At 46.5% G+C, this 15,093-nt stretch overlaps 1 long non-coding RNA gene across 1 annotated transcript in view; it reads left to right on the top strand.

Annotated features, from left to right (window-relative positions):
• Positions 1-6: 6 nt before the first annotated feature.
• Positions 7-15,093, top strand: part of LOC125610943 — a 21,284-nt gene continuing 6,197 nt past the window's right edge. Inside the window, exon 1 of the long non-coding RNA XR_007341047.1 lies at positions 7-164. This is a non-coding gene — a long non-coding RNA (uncharacterized LOC125610943). The remainder of the gene's footprint in view (positions 165-15,093) is intronic.

Raw genomic sequence — 15,093 nt, forward strand, 5'->3', positions numbered from 1 at the left:
CGGCCCGCGCCCGGAGGGGGCTCGGCCGGCAGGTCTGCGTCCCCCCTGAGGAGCCAGTCCCCAGATCCCGCCATCCCTGACCACCGTCACGACCGCACCGCCAGAATGTCAGCTCCACCCGGCGGGGGCTTCCCCGGGAAGGTTTGGGACCATCCTGACACACAGTAGGTGCTCCACAAGCGTCTGTTAAACGCATGAATGAATGAGCCACGTGGCATCATATACTAACACACTGTTTTAAAGCTACTAACATTTGCTTTTTGCTTTTTGCTTTTTTTTTTTTTTTTTGCAGTACCTGGATAGAAACCAAAACCTCCCCCAAGCTAGGCAAGTACTTCACCACGGAGCTACATCCCCGGTTTTGATGATAGTTTCTTTTCTTTTTCTTTTTCTTTCTTTTTTTTTTTTTTTTTTTTAGAAAACTATCAGCTGTCATAAATAGAAAGCAAATTAAAAGTTGGAAATAAAACATTAAGTTCTAAATAGGGCCAAAAGGTTTGAGTGTGGTTCTTGGCATGAGTCAAGAGAGGTGTTAAAGGCACTGGCGTCAAACTGAGATTTTTCTCCTAAGAGAGAAGATGGAAAGAATTTCAGAGGAAAGGCAAACCTCACAATGAGTGGATGTTAATCCCAGTCCCATGCCCTGCCACCTGAGCCCCTCACAGATCACCCTCCCTGAAACACCACTGGTGTAGACCAGCAGGTAAGCTGAGAAGCTGTGAGCCCATTTCACAGTTGTGGAAGCATCACAGCCAACATTTACTTCTAATTTTTCTGTCTGCTGTGGATCCTGTGAACACTGTGAAATGGACATTATCCCCATTTATCAGAAAACAGAGGCCTGAGAAGTGGGGAAGCAGAGGCTCAGCTAGGACTTCCCTTCCTCTGGGAAACCTGAAAACAAAGTATCACAATTGGAATTGAAAATACTGAACTCTGTTCTTGGCCTTGTTTGGTATAAAAGAGTATTTGCAAAATGGCACCAATAATTCCCCTGCCTTGTCCCTGCCATTGTCTTTTTAACTTTGGCTCTGGACTCAGTCATGTGACCTGCCTTGGCCAAAGCAATATTTGCAAATGTGCTAAAAAAAAAAAAAGGGGTTGTAAGATACCTGTGGGGCAGGGCTTATTCTTACTTGCTGCTCTTGGGAACCTGTGTTCAGAACCATGGAAACATGCCCAGAATAGCTTGCTGAATGACAGGACTTCCAACCAATAGCCAACTGACCTGCAGATACTTCAGCAGGAAGGGTGAGGCAGTGACCTCCAGCTGAGCACAGGTGCATGGATGAACCCAACTGAGAGGAACAGAAAGACCATCCAATACAGCCTTGTTCCCTGCCTTGAAGGGTTTACAATTCATGCTCTAGAGAACAAGAAAAGAAGGGGCTAGAATGCAGCTAATCTTCTGGACTTCTGGATCACCTACCTTGTTCTCTTTTTAATCCAAGGAAATTAAAGAAGGTCATCCCTGAGTGGAATGTCTAGGGTTAATTAATGCAGTGCCCAGCACTGTTCCTAACAGCCTGTCTCATGCCTAAAAAGCAAGGTACTGTCTGCCATATATTGCCCCTTGGTGAACCATCTGGTTTCATTCTGACCTGTCAATTAAATAGACTGCAAGGAGACTGAGTAGAACTTATTTCATCTGCCTTCTGCCTCCTCCTTGCCTGGTTTTTGGGTGGGAAAGCCCCTATGGATACCCCCTTCCACGGAGCCATTCAGCACTGCTGCTGCTTGCAGCCATCACTGGTGTTTCAAGAAAAGGGACAGGTGATCAATAAGCCCTCGGGAACCAAAGACTTCACATTAGAGACCATGTACCTTTAAGACAGCTCTCTCTGGGACTCTATTTCCCCCACTTGCTTCTTTCCCTACAATAAGCCAGATACTTATTAAAGTATTTGAAAATAAAATTGGGGAGGAAAATCAGAGTGGCAGACCCCCTCCATTCCCGCCCTGCATTAGGAGAAACTTTCCACTCAGTTGAAAGAGCATCTCTGGTTGCCTGGGATTTCCTGGGAGATTTCATGCCTCAACTGCCAGCTCCAACCTGCTTAGCTTGTGAGATGTGATGAAATCACAGACCAAGGCAGTGTAGCTGCAAGCGATTCTTTTTTATCTCTTTTCATTTATGTAGCCTGACATTGAGTAATAATAATAATTAAATCCAGTGTAAGCTTTTAGGCACCTATACCAGAAGGCCTCTAGATACTTCAGCAGCAGCAGCCCCAGCCGACGAAAACAAAGCTAATTATATTGTGGTCACCCATTTTCAAAGGAAAAATAAAACCACTTGCCAACTATCTTTACTTCGGATAAAAATGGTATGTTAAATGTCCCCAACACACACACACACACACACACACACACCCTTGTGCATGGGACCGATGTAAAAACGGATGGCTTTGTTTTAATTTTGTCACCCTAGAACAAAGTATTGAAATGTTGGCTTTATTCTCTATTTTCCCCTCCCCTTAGCTTTCTGAGAAAGAATCTCCCAGGACCCAATTTTTCCATATATATTCATAGCCCCAGGGCCAGTTTTATTGATTTATTTATATGTACCTATAGTGTTAGAAGAAAGTACTTAGATGCTTCTGAATGATGCTTCTTACTTTTAAAAGTTTGAGAGGGATTTAAATGTGCGAACTCCAAAATAGCTTAATCTGAGCAGTTGAACCTGTACATACTAAGGAAACAAAAACATCTTTGGGGAGGTGGGGCGGGGGGATGTGAACGTGTTAGAAATTTCCGCCTCTCCTTGCCGGTTCTCTATTAACCTGCAGCATCACTCTGGCCCTGTCCCAACAGCCCCAGACACAGGGGAGAGCCCGGAAGCTTTTGATATAACTTCTCCAGACAGTATTTTCAGTTCAGATTCTGGCAGCCCAAGCACAAAATGTCAGTACTCTCATTAAAGGAAGCTAAGCAAATCTCCAGTAGAGATTCTGGCTCAGGTTTGTTTGTTTTCCTGAACTGGATTTTGGAGGGGGCAATATTCATGTTACTTTTCTCCAGCCTATATTAAGAAATCCAATCTGGGAAGAAAATGACTCATGATTGCAGTTTATAAAGGGTTGGGGGGGGGGAGGTCCACATGTACCAAGCATGCAGGCACACACTTAAGTAGCTCCATATGAATCAAGGTCCCCAATTCTTGCTTTTTGCAGAGAATTCACTTTGGCAGGTCCTGCTAGGAGCCTCCATGGCTGGCTGATACACGACTTTCTTTGCTCTTGATTTAAGCCAGCACCAGGGAATTGCAGGTCCTGATATGGGCTGCAGCAGGGCCTCCTGCAGAGTCCTGAAACCCTAGGTCCCCTGGGCCACTGGCTTCGATTCTGTAGAAGATAAACCTCCCTGCCTTTTTCTACCTAGGGACATTTGGGGCAGGGGGCGGGAAGTGGGGCTCATCCATCATTCCCCTACCCAAGGCCAGCAGCTGAACATCAGAGGGGCAGAGGGTAGGTTCTGGCCTGGTTCCTGATTCCAAGCAACCACTGTCTGTCTTAGACCCTTGGGCTGCGGGGTCCTGGGGGTCTTGGGGTCCTCTTGGCACTAAGCCCTCCCTGCCCAGCAGCAAACAATCAGCAGAGTGCCCCACCCTCCTCCAGCCCTGCTGGCTGCCAATCAGCCCAGCTGCAGGGGGTGTAAGGAAGCTCCTCCAAGGTGCTCAAAATGATGAGTGGGATTGATGACTGCCTGGCAGGCCGGGGCTCCGCAATTGTCATCCCAGGGGCTGGGGCTTGGGCTTGAGTGTGATTGGCTTGGGCATTTTGGGGGGTGGAGAGGAGCCCAGGCTTTGGGCAGCAACTGAGGCAGGTGCAAGGGCTCCAGGAAGGAGGATTGAGATGTCAGGGGGAAGAGGGGAAGAGAAGGCCAGTGGGTTGGGAAGCCAGGGGGACCGCAGGAGAGGCAGGGCGTGGGGCACCTAGGGAGAGGCCAGAAGAGAAACACCTCAGGAGAGGAGCCTCCGACCTTGGGCACCCATGAGGGTGCCAAGACACCCAATCCCAGGCTGGTGGGGGGATTGGAGAAGAGACTTGGTCTGAGGATGGAGTTAACTGGAAGAAAGTCCGGAAAAGTCACTCCACTCTCAGATTATTCAAATTGGTGGTACTTATTGATAATGTATTTCATTTTTTTTCTGTGGGGGGGGGGATATGATTCAGCACAAATTTGATGTAAATTTATGGAAATGGAAATGCACAGAGGCTGCAGGCCTGAACTGCTGGCGGGTTGGCTGTGTGGCCCTCCCTGAGGCGGAGGTGACTGCTCTCTGGACTTGGGGAGCTGAAAATAGAAACGTCTGACTTGGGGGCCACTGGCCTCTCCAGCGGGCCAAGAGAGGGAATGACCCTGTCACTCTGGGAAACTTCTGAAAAAAAAAAAAAAAGAGAAGAGAAGAAAAAAGCTGATGACTATCCAAAATAGGATCACCTCCATTGTCCTCCGGTCTCATTTGGTCTTAGGGTGGGGGGTAATTTTACCCTACCCATGCCGGCAGCCTTATATCAATGGAAATGGCAAAGAAAAAAGGAAGAGAATGAACATTATCTACAACCTACTGTTTGCACAAAAGTAGATAGTGGGGCGACAGAAATGTTTTTTCTTCTTCATTCTGGAAGAACAATGGAGCTTGGGGAAGAAAAAGCAATCAACCTGATGGAGGGGTGAAAAGGTGGCACCCGCATGTAAATGGCTGGAGCTGGTAAAATGCCGTCCATTCGGCGTCCATTCGGCTGTCCTTCAGGGCCCCGGATGTTGATCGTTACCTACTCCCACCGGCCCCCCTCCCCACACACGCACACGGGGCCATCTTTCTGTAGCAACCTCTCTAGCCTGTGTCCAACAGCACACTGAGGCTCTCACAGCTTGGGTATCAGGTCTCTGGGCCAGGCCTTGCTTTGCAGCATGTGGTCACATTGACACAAAGAAGTCAAGATACCAAGCAGGGACAACAGGTGTTACTTTATTCCTGTTAGAGGTCCCTGCCTTTGACCAAGACTACAATTCTTTTTTCACTGTCCAAACCGTTCTGGGGCCTCGAGCCACCAAAGCTCACCTGGTCTGAGGATAGACAGGAAATTATCCGCAGCCCAGGGCTATGCTGTGGATGGATTTGGGCATCTGTTTCAAAAGATGGGAGTGATCCAATCACTGTTATTACATCTGTGGGGCAGGACTTGTCAACACTTGGTGACATCAATTATAGTGCTTTGACCTCATTTGGTCAGATATCCCTCAGTTCTCTAATAGAAACTCAAAATGGCAAGTAAATGTGATTTCGAAATAGAGATAGTCGGCAAGGGTGCTTGCCAGCTTATGTGTTCCCTGCTAGTGCCGAAGGTGCCATGTCCATGTCCCTCCTCTGTCCTTGTATCGCACAATGATTGCATTTAGTAAGTCCATTCGTTGCCACGTGATGGAAAATCCTATGGTAAGAAGTCTTAGCAGAGTGTCCTTTAACATGCAGGGCCTTTAGTCACTCAAGCAGCATCTCTTAGCTTGTGCTGAGTTGGCTCTCGCCCTCCACCCTCAAGGGTCTTCAGTGTGGTGGCCACAGTCCCAAGCAGCTTAATCCTGGAGAAACATGGAGAAACCCTCCAGAAATGGACCCTGCAGAAAAAGCAGAGTAATTTAACATCCTCATCTTTCCAGTGGTTAGGTTGGACCATGTGATCTTGAAAACCTGTGCCTCTAAAATTAATTTTACACCTGGGTGGACTGTACAAAGGTTAGTGAAGGTCCTCCTGCTATCTTCCAAGAAGGACTGTAGCACCTCTGAATGCTACACCTGTAAGGACCCTTAGAGATCTGGATCCTTTACTGGACAAGGGAAATAAGAGAGCCCCAGAGTGGAAATGCACTGTGCCCAAGGTCACAGAGCATGCTAGGGGAAGAGTTGTGGTGACAGCCCAGAGCTTCCACTTTCCATGTCCTGACTCCTTCATGATACTTAGAAGATGGGCATCTCTGAGGTTCATGAGGTCATCTCTTCCTTTGCAACAAGCCATCCCAAACCTAGTAGCTTGAACACCATTTATCACAATCTCTTGTAGTTTTGTGGGTTGATGGGCTCAGCCGGGTGGTTCTCATGTGGCATATCCCTGGGTAGATGTCAGGTGGAGGCTGGGGTTGACTAGACAGGATGTCCAAAATGGCTGCTTCCGTGACCAGAAGTCACCACTTGCTCTCAGTTAGGAACTCACCTGACGCTGTCAACTAGAACACCTCTTCAAGTCCCTGCACGTCGGGTGTCCCACAAGAGGGCAACTGAGTTCCCCTAGAAGCTTCCCAAGAGCTGGTGTTTCAGGGGACAGGAAACCGAAGTCACCTGTCTTCTCAAATGTTAGCTGGAACTGTCACGGGTGCACTTCCACTATATTCTGTTGATGTCACAGACAGGTTGGTCCAGATTCACAGGAGTGGAGGAATAGACCCCAACTCTAGATGTGTATGGTGTGGAGACAGGCTGGGAAGGGTTTGATGGTGGCCATATTTGTACACAAGTTACCACAAACAGCAAACCTGATTTTTACCCCAAATTTTATATCCTGTTTAGAAAGAGAATAATAGGTAGGTCTTAACCAAACTTACCTTTTTTTTTTTAATCTTAATGAAAACAAAATCAGTTGAATTCTGGCTATCTGGCTTCTATCTACATTTTTTTTTTCTTTAGAATCTACCAATTTGTGAGTCCCTTAAGGCAAAACACAGCATAGGAGAGTTCCTAAAGAAATACCCGTGAGGCGTACTGAGGACATCGACTGTTAAGAGAAGGTAGATCCATCAACGGCAGATACTGAAACACTGCAGACCCGTGGTATCCGTTCATGAGGGAAGAAAGGGAGGTAGAAAAGTGTACCCTAGTTCTGCTGAAAATAAAGTCCTTGAGGGCAGAGACTGTGCCACACTCGTCTCTGTATCCTTAGTGCCTGGGACACTACCTGGCACAGAGTAGGTGCTTAATAAATGTTTGTTGAGCCTAATTTAAATACTTTTCTTCTTGATAATCATCTAAACTAGCACTTAATGAGCACTTGCCATGTTCCAGGCACTTTGCTGCGCACTTGACACGTATCACCTCTGAATCTTCACCAAACTGTGTAATTACCTGTAATTATCCCAGGTCTGATAACCAGCAGGTAAAGGCCAGGAAGGCTCTATTGGCTTCTGAAATATTAAAATACTCATGCACATGAGCTGGGGTTGTGGCTCAGCGGTAGAGCACTCTCCTAGCACATGTGAGGTCCTGAGTTCGATCCTCAGCATCACATAAAAAATAAATAAAGGTATGAAAAAAGAGTACAAGTGAGTAAATAATGGTTGTTCTGGGCCCCTTGAGTGAACCCCTACCCTTATAGCTCTCACCCACTGAACACCCCAATTCAGGAGAGACCCCTATGGTCACTGACCGTGTGTTTATTTTATGGCTGAGAGCCCCCTGTGGCTCCCCAGCAAGGGCTCCCGTCTCAGTGTGCCTCTCTGGCCTGAGTTGCCATGACCTGAAGAGGGCCAGAGTCCAGTGCAGGTGGGTCTGTACCTCAGCAGGTAAGTGTCAGGTGCCTGACCACCATCCAGGACTGGTAGGGGTCTTTCAGAACTGGAGAGCCTTCTCATGTTCATCTGTGACCACTTGTACAAATGGCAGCCTCTGCCTTGCCCTTCATGGCTGTTGAATATTTGGTGTCCTGACTCTCTGCCTTTGAGATAAAAAGAAGGTGAGGAGGAGTTTTTGAAATGATTTGACCAAAGTCCCATAGCTAGCAAGGGCTGAATCCAGAACTGACCTACTTCCAAATTCCCGGCACTCCTCCGTGGTGCTAGGCTAATGTATTAGTTTGCTAGAGCTGCTATAAAAAAAGACCCCAGACTGCAGGCGGGGGGTAAACAGCAAAAATGGATCACCTCGCATTTCTGGAGCTGGAAGTCTGAAGTTGAGGTGTCAACAGGTCGGTCCCCTTTGAGGGCTATGAGAGAAGGTGCAGGTCTCTCTTTGTGGCTTGTGATGGCTGTCTTCTCCTGGCCTGTCCCCCCATTATCATTCTCTGCCCACTTCTCTCTGTCCAAATTTCCCCTTTTTTATAAGGACACCAGCCATATTGGATAAGGGGCCAACCCTACTCCCGTGTGTCCTTGTCTTAGCTAATTACACCTGGCAATGACTCTCTTGTCAAATAAGGTCACATTCTGAGGCGCTGAGGGTTAGGACTTCAGCATACAACTTGAGGAGGGAGACACATCCTACCTACGACAGCTGCTTTCCTCTCAGTGAGGTCCCCTCCACCTCTGTGTAACGGTTGATTGAACACCTGTATAAGTCGTCTAGACGAAGCTTGAGTGGCTCAGATTTACGAGGTCCCCTGAGTGCCTAACCATTCCCAAGGCTTCCTCCCTGGCTCCAGTGGCTGGAATTGGCAAAGACCCAGGGCTATCTGCCCTCCCCCCACACAATCTATATCTTTCTATGGTGCCGACCCATTTGACCTCTAGTTGAAAGCTGTGCGGGGGTGGGGGGGGAGTTTTTGACTCACTTTTGTTCTTTTTCAAGCTCCTTCAAGTGTTGAAGCTCACTGCTATTTCTACAATCAATGACTGGCCCCAAGTCAACTCCTGTGCCTTTTGCTCTTCAGTGGTCTCTGCGCTCGGCAGATTCTGAACTGCCATTCACATCTGTTGAACCCTCTTAGTTCCAAGGAGACACTACAAAGGATTACCCCACTGTGTGCTCTCAGAAGACGCTGCCCCTGCAACTTGCCTCTCACTGGGGCTCCTGCTACACTCTGGCTCCGTGAGGCCGCGTCTGGTTTCCTTGAACACTCCTTTGAAACACCCAGCAACCTTGGCCTCAGATGCAATGTCCTCGGACTTGGAAACTCATTAGACCAAAAATGTCTACAACTTATTTTTTTCCCCTTAGATTTTCTTTTTTTTATTGATTTTCCATTTTTAGCACAAGATTGATCACCAGCAAAATACCAATTTACATACAGATTCTGCTAAACTCAGCATCCTATATACTTGGGACTTTTTCATCCATAAACCAATTTTTTAAAGGGAGAGATTCTATTATCAGAACCATCCCTGATGACACTCAAGATGGTCTAGAGGAGGCAAAACCCAGAAGGACCATGACCTGGCGGGGTGAGCTCAGCTGATCTGCAAGCATAACAGGATAGGAAGTCAAGACCCAGGTGCATACCTAGAGGAGCAAGCTGATATTTTGCTTAATTCTTCAACCACAGGCACAGCCTGTAAACCTTGGTCAGCAACAAGTTTATCTGACAACATTCAACAAGTACTTTTTGAGTACCTACTATGTGTCAGGCACTATTTAGGTACCAGGCATGGAGCAGAATACGAGGACGTAGGCTTCACTCTCTTGGTGCCTACAGTATAGTGGGGAAGCCAATGTCAAAGAACTGTGTGCGTTTGTGTGATCCGTGTGTGAAGTTATTTAACCACCCCAGTTACAGGTGCATTCCAGGTTGTGGAAGAAAGACACAGGGTTTGTATGAGAGCATATAAGTAGGGAACTAAGCTGAGTGTCCTTGAAAACAAGGCCTGAAGGATACGAGAAAGTTAGCCAGGCCAGAGGATGGGCCGAGAAGGCATATCACTCGGGCAGAGAGAAGTTCAAGAGAACGAAAGAACCTGATGAAGACCAGCACGTCCAGAGCACAGAGAGGGACAGGATGGGACTGGGGAGGACCCAGCCTCAATGGGAGTCATCACACAGCACTAGGTGCCTTTGAAGGGCCTGCTAGGGTTAAAGCTAAATGTCAACAACAGAGACACAAATATACAGTGATTTGACTCAGATTTAACTTCTCCTCCACCAAACTGGCTGGTAGGGCAGCCCAGCTCCCCCAGGGCCTCTCAGGAGCCTGGGTTCCTACCAAACTGTGATTCTTCCTTCAGCTGGGATATGGTCCTCAGACGCGTGCTTGAAGCTGGGTCTCTGACCCATGTGCATTGCAGGTTGGGGAAAGAGGGGAAAGAGATAAAGGCAGTTCCTTTAAAGCATGAGAGAGGCAAGTAGCAGACGTTCCTTCCATTCACATTCCATCAGTCAGAACTTCATCATGTGTCCACACAGGACTGCAAAGAGCCTGGGAAGGGTACTCCAGCCACAGGCCCCAGGAAGAAGACAGACTTGGGGTGAGGGCAACAGTAACGTCTAACAAAGAGGAGTTGTTGTTTGTTGTTTGTTTGTTTGTGTGTGTGTGTGTGTGTGTTGACCAAAAAAAAGGCTTTAAGTACTTAAGTGGAAGTACTTAAAGTCTTTGTGTCTGAAGAAGGACCTTGGAAGACATTTAGACCAAACTCTCCATCGCTGAGTGTGAAGACAAAATGAGGTTCAGTCTCCAGCAACCAACGCTGCATAACAAACCATCTCAAACTTCAAAACGTAAAGCATGCCATCATGTCCGCGGATTCTATGTTTGAGAGTCCAGCAAGGGGTATGGGAGGTTCAGTGCGCTTGGCTTCATACTGCACTCCGCAAAAGCAGGGTGACGCCATGCTGGGAGGCTGGCACCCTTGGAAGGCTTTCTTCCCCAGGCCTGGCACTGGGTCCAGAAGCCCTCTAAGCCTGATGGTTGACCCGAATGCCTACATGTGACCTATCCAAGAAAAAGACTTACTCACAGCAGAGCCTCCCCAGAGTCGTGAATTTCTCGCAAGGCACGTGGAGTTGCAAGAATGATGACTTTAATGAAAAAAAAAGCAAAAACAGAAACTATGTTGTTTTTATGATATGTCAATGGAAGTCAGTCAGCATCACTTCTACATTGGGGGGAGGGGAGCATTATGCGTGAGTCAGAAAGTTGTCTAAACTCCTCTTGAGGGAAGAATATCAAGGTTCACATTTCAGAGAAGCTCATTGAGAGAGACTGCAGTTTTATCTAGAAAACATGATCTATGGCAGTGTCCACTCCTATTGGCCACAATACCCATCACACATGCAAAACAAATCACCTCCTTCCCAAGACACCCAACATCTCATCCCAGTACTGCATTGATTATAAGTCTAGAATCTCTGTATCTAAATCTTGTCCAAATGTGGATGGGACTCCTCAGGTACATTTTTTTTTTGTCGATATCTTTAAGTATCCTCCCTGTTGACCTTCAGATCTATAAACTAAAATGGTAAGTTATCTGTCCTCTGTACCAGCCACGCACATCAGTGGGACAGGCACTGGGTAACTGTCCTCGACACTCCTGTTCCCTGGTTCGTCGCAGTTCTGAAATCCTGGCAGGGTTCAGGAATCGGTCATACTCTGGGCACTGTCTTTGCAACTCTTGGTTTTCTATCCTCTGAATTATCTTTTCTTTTCCTTGAGATACAACTGTGTGCATTCACTAGACTTTTCAGTTTGCTTCTTGCCTTTCAAAGATTGAGGATTGAAAGTCCTCTTTTCATTTTATACTCTTCATTTTTTCCTCCGAGTTAAAGATGACCTAATTCCTTTTAAAAATTCTCTCACTTTTTAATCATGTATCAATATATAAACAACTCTACAAAACCACATCTGTGAATCTCTTTGAGACAGACCCTTCCCGTCTTGAGCCCTTGTGTGACCACTGTGGGACAATGTCCTCAAGATTCTTTTAAGTCTTACTATGTGCAATAAAGAATAACTACAGGGCCCACCCTAAAGATCCTTAAAAGGACTTTTATCTGCCTAGAAGTTTCTCTGAGGTAGTACCTTAAATCCTTCTGAGATTCAAACAAGGGATCTTGCAGTTCTGTTCTAAATTTGTATTCTCAACTTGGGATCCTTTCCATAGAAGGACTATGCTGGAACCTTTCTATATCCTCCAAACTACACCTTAAAAATCAAGGGTTTAATCCTTAGTTTATCACTCCTCTCTAATTTTATTATAGGCATCTAGACATCAGGCAGCACCCTCAATACTCTGCCCAGAAAACAAGTTTAATCATTTTCTATCTTACACATTATAACAGGAAACAGTTCTCTTGAACTTTTTCCCACTACATAATAAAGATCTCCCTTTCTTTGGTTTTGTATATTTTTCTCAGTTTCCTTTAAACTTTTGCTATCTGTCTCCATTGACCCTCCTGTCCTGCCTTGGCTGCCCCCACAAGGGACTTCCAGGACCCATCTGCCTCTGGGTCCCACAGCTAACACTACCTGTCTTACTTTTGGTTAAAAGAATCTCCAACTTCCAGGTTCCAAATTTCTGTTCCAATTTTTCTATTTCTATGGCCACTGTCTATTCTTATTAATTCCAAACTTGGAGGCAAAAAATAAGAATTTTACTACATTTGCAGGTTATGTGGGTCAGGAATTCAGCAAAGACATAGCATGAAAAGCTTGTCTCTGGCCTGCCTGGAGTCTCAGATGAAAATACATGGAGTTTAGAATCACGGACTTAGAAGTTTCCCCCATCAAATACCTGGCACTTGGGCAGGGAGAACCCAAAGTCCAGTACTATCCTATCTACTCGAGTGCCTACACAGGGCCACTCTGCGCTGCGTGGCTTCCTCATAACATGGCTGCCTCGATAGCCAAACCTCTCACACAGCAGCACAGCTCCTGGTGTGAATGTTCTAGCGGGCAGGGCAGAAGCTGCATGACCCTTAAGGGCCAGCCTCAGAAGTCATTCGTGGTTACTTCTGCACATACCATTGGTCACAAGGAAGTCACAACTCATTTGGATTCCAAAGGAGGGGACATAGACTCTTGCTCTTGCTGGGAGAGAATCAAGTTCACATTGTAAAGGAGCCTATGGGGATGTGAGATTTTTATGCCATTTTTGGAAAATAGGATCTGCTACATCCAGGAAGGTCATTACTGACGAAGCAGAACTGAAACTCAGTTGTGCTTACGCCCAGACCCCTGTTCTTTCACTGTGCCACGCTGATGAGTCAATAGCATCATTTGCATGAATGAAAGACCTCATGTTATTAAAAAGAAAAGTTGAAACATAAGGCAAGATGCCAAATTCAGTCTCAATTGAACATTCTCTGTATTAAAAATACAGCATAAATATATGTTTCCCAGAGTTCCTGCAGAGCAAACAGCTGCATTTATTTGCGTCCAAAAACATGGAAGAGTTCCAAGCTATAAGCAAAAAGGAAGAAACTTGAGAAAACGATTTAAACTTCCATAAGCGTAAATCTTCATAAAAATGGTTGTAATGTTGATTAAACCAGGTGCTGAAACCTTCTCCTAGTCTGAAGTGTTCTACTTACAAACAGCCCCTTGCCGTATGACATCATCTCCCAGGACATCATGTATATTTGGCTAAGCAGTCAAATGAACTATAAAACTTCGTTATGTCAACTTGATTAATCACTCTTCTTCTCCACGTCCAACATGCACCAACTCAGGCTCATTCATGTTCTCTCTCTCTCTCTCTCTCTCTCTCTCTCTCTCTCTCTCTCTCTCTCTTTCCTCACCCCATCCCACAACACACAGGCACACACACACACACACCTCTCTGTATCCACAAGAGTCCTTTCGGGTTCCTTAGATCCTTTGTGGGAGAAACACATACATAACCTCAAGCCAATTTAGGATACTCTTACCTGTGCACATCTGTGAAATCTATTCTCTCTGTGTAAATTCCTTCCTTTTGTCCCGTGAATAAAGATATAGTCTGGGAGAAGGATGAGACCAAAGAATCTTTATAAAACTGCTCACCTCTTTCCCTCCCTCTATCATATTCTATCTCTGGTCTGGGAATCTGAAAATGTCAAGCAATGCATTGTCCCTGCGATTTAGCATTAGCAGGAGAGCTCTTTGAAAGGATTCTATTACATCTTTACGTCCCTGCACATAAACAAGGTCTTCTCTGAAAACTCAGTTCGGATTTGATTTGCTGTGGAAATTCCTTAGGTTGTGCTAAAGATTTTAAGGGACAAAGAAGGGAAACCATATTCAGGGCTTCCTTTGTGCAGAGCAACGTGTTAGGTGCTTTTCTTAAGATACATACATTGGACGTGGTAGCATAATAAGATTGGGATTGCATGTGTGTAGAGGGGGCAGGTGCCCAGGAAGGAAGAAGCGGGGAGGGGGAGAGAGAAGGCAGAATGAGGGGAAATGGACACAAGCTGGTTTTAAAGGAGGCCTCAGAATTCCAGTAGCATGGGAGGTATGTGGAAAGGAAGGCTTGACATCACCTCCGTTTGCTTCATGAACTTGCTGACTCCTTATCATTGCCAATCTGTGACCCTGACATGATGGGAGGCCAAGGACTCCCATGTCACCTCCTATGGCTACTCTTGTTTTTTCCAACCACACTGGCCAGGCGCCAGGCTTCCGTGCACCCCAGGGCTTGGAAATTTCCATGGGGAAATCCAGGGTCAATGCCAGCACTGTTCTGCCTCAACGGTCTGATGGAGGGTTTTTTTTTTTTTTTTTTGCTTAGAATGTTCCTGTGAAACTCTAAGAGAATAGATTTCTGGTATTTTCAAACACCAAACTGTGGTGATTGGTGGCAGCAGCCCTGGAGTTAAAATGAGTCCAGAGGGTAAGGAAGGCAAAGAACAGGAGGAGCAGGGTGAACCCTCAAGGGCTGGGCAGCTCACAACCCTGTGGGAAGAAGCGCTACTGGTGAACGGTCTTGGGTGGTTACTGAGCTTCGCCCACCAGGTGGTGTGCTCGGCCGGTCTGTCTACCTAACTGGAGTGAAGACCCAGTGTCTGAGTAGCACAAGACTCCTCACCCCTCACCAGGCTCTTGTTAAAGGCCCAGCATGGGGACATCCGGGGTCATTGCCAGCACTGTTCTGCCTTCAGTGGTCCCATCCAGACCTGGCCTAAAAGTGCTGCTTTGTGACTTCTGTGTTTTCTGTTAGAGTCTGTAAACAAGTCTGGATGGTGCCTGGCAAAATGCCAGAGGGAGTGGTTTGTGAAGTAACATCAGCGAGCCATTAAGTGTGGAGATTCCTGATTGGTTGACTGCTGTATCTAGTTTATGCTAATTAGATAAGCTGTGTGGAATGTATAAATACTGCTCCTGTCCTGCAATAAACGGCTTCCTGTCCTGCAATAAACGGCTTCCACTCCTGCTGTATCAATCTACACAAGTTCTTCGTCACCCCCCCCCCCCCCCC

The sequence above is a fragment of the Marmota marmota genome, unplaced genomic scaffold, assembly GCF_001458135.2.
Source record: "Marmota marmota marmota unplaced genomic scaffold, marMar, whole genome shotgun sequence".
In the NCBI taxonomy this organism is placed as follows: domain Eukaryota; kingdom Metazoa; phylum Chordata; class Mammalia; order Rodentia; family Sciuridae; genus Marmota; species Marmota marmota.